General features: G+C 50.8%; 1 long non-coding RNA gene and 1 pseudogene across 1 annotated transcript in view; both read left to right on the top strand.

Moving 5' to 3' along the window:
- The first annotated feature begins 1,904 nt into the window (after positions 1-1,904).
- On the top strand, positions 1,905-2,689 carry LOC119350766 (annotated as a pseudogene).
- A 1,591-nt stretch (positions 2,690-4,280) lies between these two features.
- Positions 4,281-5,266, top strand: part of LOC119358330 — a 3,199-nt gene continuing 2,213 nt past the window's right edge. The window contains exon 1 of the long non-coding RNA XR_005172242.1: positions 4,281-4,912. This is a non-coding gene — a long non-coding RNA (uncharacterized LOC119358330). The remainder of the gene's footprint in view (positions 4,913-5,266) is intronic.

A 5,266-nucleotide genomic window follows, 5' to 3' on the forward strand; every position in this document is an offset into this window, starting at 1 on the left:
CGCGCCTCCTCCCCCTGGTCCGAATTGGACTAGGAGAGGGGGGGCGGCGCCCCCCTTTCCCTCTCCCTCCCCACTTCTTTCCCCCTCCTAGTAGGAGTCCTACTCCTACTAGGAGGAGGACTCCTCCTTGGCGCGCCATAGAGGGCCGGCCGGCCTCCTCCCCTTGATCCTTTATATACGGGGGCAGGGGGGCACCTCTAGACACAAGTTGATCCACGTGATCATATTCTTAGCCGTGTGCGGTGCCCCCTTCCACCATAGCCCTAGATAATATTATAGCGGTGCTTAGGCGAAGCCCTGCGACAGTAGTACATCAAGATCGTCACCACGCCGTCGTGCTGACGGAACTCTTCCCCGGCACTTTGCTGGATCGGAGTCCGGGGATCGTCATTGAGCTGAACGTGTGCTAAAACTCGGAGGTGCCGTAGTTTCGGTGCTTGATCGGTCGGGCCGTGAAGACGTACGACTACATCAACCGCGTTGTGCTAACGCTTCCACTGTCGGTCTACAAGGGTACGTAGATCACACTCTCCCCTCTCGTTGCTATGCATCACCATGATCTTGCGTGTGCGTAGGAATTTTTTTTTGAAATTACTACGTTCCCCAACACCAGTGCCCCCGTCCCGCCTAACCCTGTAGCGTTTGACCACGGGATCTAGCCCTTTGACTTTGCACAGACGGGCTTTGACCAGTGGACCTCCCCACCCGGTTGTGTTAGGTCAGCCCATAGGAACACTTTGGAGCAACATCTGGGCTAGACCCACAGCAAGATCCCCTCCGTGTAGACCCGACGCGTCCGTTTCCCCCCTCTAGGTGCCGGCGGCAGCGCCGTCCGTGAGGGGGGGGCACACCCCGGAGCCCCAAGACGGGCGTCTACGCATGCATGAACACTTTCACATATGCATCGGGACCCGTGCGATGTTTCGGTGACATAGCTACACACCCTGAATCCCCCCACCAACCAGAATTCCTTCCGTGTCGACCGTTTCCCCCCTCCGTGACACGGCGATAGCGACGTTCGTAATGGGGGGCAATCGATATACCATCGGGTATGTTTTTTTAGATAAGGCATAATTATCTTATGCAAAAACAAAAACTAAAATAAAGTAAAATTAACAAAACAAAGTAAAAATAAAAAATAAAGTAAAATACACGTATGCCGACGGCAAGGCCGTCGGCATATCTGTGCACACACGGAGGTTGTCCCACGGATCGATGACGTGGCGTGGCACACGGATCGATGACGTGGCGAAGGGGCCTATGCCGACGGTTGTGCCGTAGGCATACCTCTGCCACAGATATGCCGACGGCCGCCGTTACCCCCGTCGGCGTAGGGTCAACGCCGTCAAATGGTCAGCGCTGACCGGGCAGGGGGGCCCGGGCTATGCCGACGGCCTGTCCTATGCCGACGGGCCCCGTAGGCGTATCTCGGGCGGTCCCGACGGCCTCGTCTATGCCGACGGCCCGTCGGCATAGATGGTTGTATGCCGACGGCTATTCTACGCCTACGGCCTATACTTGGCCGTCGGCATAGATTTGGCCGTCGGCAACCCCAGTTTATCTGGTAGTGCACATGGCGAAGAGAAACAAACACACGGATGCGACGGCAGTCGACACGTCGACGAGCTAGGACCCGGAGTACTCCTTGGCTAATTTGAAGGTCCTGATTGAAGCATGTCCGCATGACAGGTCGATCGCAAGTCTGTCCGGATGCGTGATCCAATATAGACTAGGCGACAGATTGATATTCGATCGCGTGCTGACTTGGATCGGCAACGGATTGGTTTGGTTGGCGGCGGCGCACACGCACAGAAAGCGCGTCGCTTGGCTATATTAACCTGGAGAGGGGAGCGTCTTTCCAATCGAACACAAGGCCAAGAAGTTCCCATCCGTGTCGCATGCACATGGAGATGAAGGCCCCGTCGTCAAGGTCGAGCAGGCGTGTTGCCCCCAGCCCCACCGCTTCCGCCGGTTCGCTACTACATGCTGGACGAGCACGACGAGGAAGAGGGAGAATGGCTATCTCGTCCGACGTCTCCGGGCGGCGAGCCTCCTGGGCCATGCCTGGGCGCCGGGTGGCTCCCGCCGACGATGTCCCCTTGCACATGGAAGGCGGCAGCGGCGACGGCGGCCCAGCAGCAGGAACCGCCACAAGACCAAGAAGAATATCCGGAGTTATCGGAACCGTATCCTTACGACTTTACGAGGAGCGGACGCTGTACGCACCACGGCTTGACCCGGCGGCGCGGCAGCACCTCCAGACGAGCCTAGCCACGTCGGCCGCCGAGGACACGCTGCACCACTACAACGCCGACGCCAGCAACAAGGTCAAGCTCGAGCTGACCAGAGCCATGAGATACGCCGGTCTTCTGAACAGCCAAGGCATGTCAACTTCTTCGCTAGGGCCATGACGAACTCCACGGAAGAGGAAGAGCTCTTCTTCTTCGCCGAGTTGCATGATCAGTACAGGCGTGGCCCTGGTGGAGCCAGGATACGGACTCCGACTTGCCTGTGCTTGCTGGACGGAGAAGGAGACGATCAGGTCGGCGGTCTCGCCGGCAACTGGTTTGCCAAAGCTCGACCGTGGCTCGTGCCGGTGGATTACTGCCTCGCGTGTGACGATGAGATGAAGCATCCCAAGGACGGCCACCTGTACGCACTGTCACAGAGGAAACCACGCTTAGATTGATTATTTAGATATATACTCCTTGTAATGGAGATGATCGACAAGATTTGGCGTAGCTCAATGTCATGCTGCTTTTCTTCCTCCTTCTCTCTATCTATCTCTCCACAAGACATCCTGTCCTACCAGGACAAGGAACTCCACCTATCAGATTTTGTATAGCTAGCTCTTAATTATAGTGGAGTGGTACTCCCTCTATTCCAAAATATAATGCGTTCGAAAATATAGTGGGTTCGAAAATATAGTGCGTCCTCGGTTTCTGTGCTTCAACTTTGATCATAAATTTAACCAATAAGACCGACTACGGCGGAAGCAAAAGTTATACCAGTGAATTCGTATTCAAAAGAAGTTTTCATCAAATATATAATTTTTGCTCTCGTCATAGTTGATCTCGTTGGTTAAATCTCTACCTACTAATAAACAAGCAATCGCTTCTGGTCGTACGTTGTGGGAATTTTTGCATAAAAGTCCCTCTATTTCTTAGAATTCAACCCGCAATCCCTTTTTAAGTAACTACCAGAGAAAACGTTTCATTCTTGCAAAAGAGTCCCTGTAGTTTGTCGTATTCAACCCGCCGTCCAATCAGATTTGCAATGAAAAAAAACAGACACAACCACACGCACAAGCTCGCCTCCTCTTCCTCTCACCCACGAAGTCCTCGCCGCCGCCACCACCCACGCCGGCCGCTTCCGGCGAGCTCCGGCGCCGCGCAGCACGGCCCCAAGCTCACCATGGTCCGCGCCTCCCTCCCCTCCATCCAGATTCTCCGCTCCCGGCCTCTACCACCCACTCGCAACCCCAGCCCCGTGGCTAGGGTTTCTGGCAAGGGTTCGCCGGCGCGTCTCCGGCGGCCCTAGGTTCGTCCCTCCCTCTATCTTGGCCGGGATATGCCACCTCTACACCTCACCTTCTCTTCATATCCTCTGCTGCAGATGCAGATGTAGCACACCATGGGAGTTTCCCATCCACCACGGTGGCAGCTTCTTCATGGGAGATGTGATGCAAAAGAAGCACAATAGTTCAGTGATGATTAGCTTTGCTTTTTCCCAGTTGAGAATTTGAGGTTGTGTGTGTACACTGTCAACAATATTTCCAGAAACAATATAATCGTGTACATCCTTGTTTGGGGAAAGGTGGGCTGTATAAGCATGGACATTAATCTTCACTTTTTGTGCTATATAAGCATGGACGTTAGGTAGTCAATTTAGCCACATATAGAATTCGTTAGAGTATTACATTTAAATGGCTGACACAAGGTTCAGTAGGAATTTGTTACAGTATTACATTTAAATGGCTGACACAAGGTTCAGCCAGATATAAAAGGTCACATATCATTTTAGTTGTAATTATTCAAATGGCTGACACAAGGTTCAGTAGGAATAACATTATGGTGTTCCAAATATCCAGCGACATGACTAAAGCTCAAATTTCTAAAGTGTTTGTCGTGCTTGCCGTAACAGTGTAGATCTTTTCACATTTTCTGGATTTATTCATGCCCGTGGAGTTTTTGTGCCCATCATATGTAGATCTTTTATTGGTAAGTTTGGATGTTGTTGACTGATCCGCTTTGGTAAGTCATGTTTGCCTGCAGGGTGATGATGTTTATGCATCTAGGGAACCATGGAGATTTTACCATGTGATATTTCCTCAAGCAAACTAAGTTATTTTGCAATTTGCTGCTCAAGTTGTGGCTCTTCTGCAGGTATGTCATTGTGGTCCTTTCCACTATATTTATTTGACGTATATGCTTCCAGACAATAACTTAGGTTTTGTACTACATGGTAAATGAAATGAAATTTCTAATATGCTAGAACGTACAATGGTAATTGTTAGTTTCATTAGTATTTCTCGGCAAACCCTCGTTCTTTCTTGGTCTGCTGAAAATAATTGTTATCAGTTTTTCTTTACATTGTCTATAGAGAAAGTGATGTTTTTAAGAGATATTTTTGTAACATGAGCAATGGTGCTTACTTCTTATATCCCATATATTGTTGAATTATGTGCTTATGAGGCAAAACGGTCATGGCGGTCCTGCACAAGTGGATGAATGACTGGAAGGGGCGGCACCACGACGGTTAAGGTGGTTTATACCCAGCCGGGGAGGACGACCCCCTGCAATGGGCACGGAAAGATGTTGCAGCAGCGAACGAGGAGGCGGAGATGCGCAAAGCAGAGTAGGAAAAACGTGCTCTGGTCCTCCTCCAAGCCCGCCGGCGACTCCCTAACATGGTACGAGATTGTTACCCCCTGCCGCGTCATCATTACTTGAAGTACAAGGAACCTGACAACAGTGTGAGTGCATTATTTCTATTATATCTACAGCGCTTCTCTGTCTTTGATCATACATATGCAACAGCCAGATAATCTTAAGAAAAGGGCAGGAGAACTGCCTATTCATGAAGCTGAGATTGGTTAAAATTTATAGTGCGTCTCTGAATTTAAAGGAACAAGGCCTATAACCCAACAAGCCAAAGAAACTACTTGTCCTCAATTGCTCTGCTTGCCTACATAATAATAGGCCCTAAAGTTAATCTCTTGCCAAGCTAAATGACCAACATGTTCACCTGGAGACCTCCCTGTAAA

This window comes from Triticum dicoccoides, chromosome 1A (genome assembly GCF_002162155.2).
Source record: "Triticum dicoccoides isolate Atlit2015 ecotype Zavitan chromosome 1A, WEW_v2.0, whole genome shotgun sequence".
Classification (NCBI taxonomy): Eukaryota; Viridiplantae; Streptophyta; class Magnoliopsida; order Poales; family Poaceae; genus Triticum; species Triticum dicoccoides.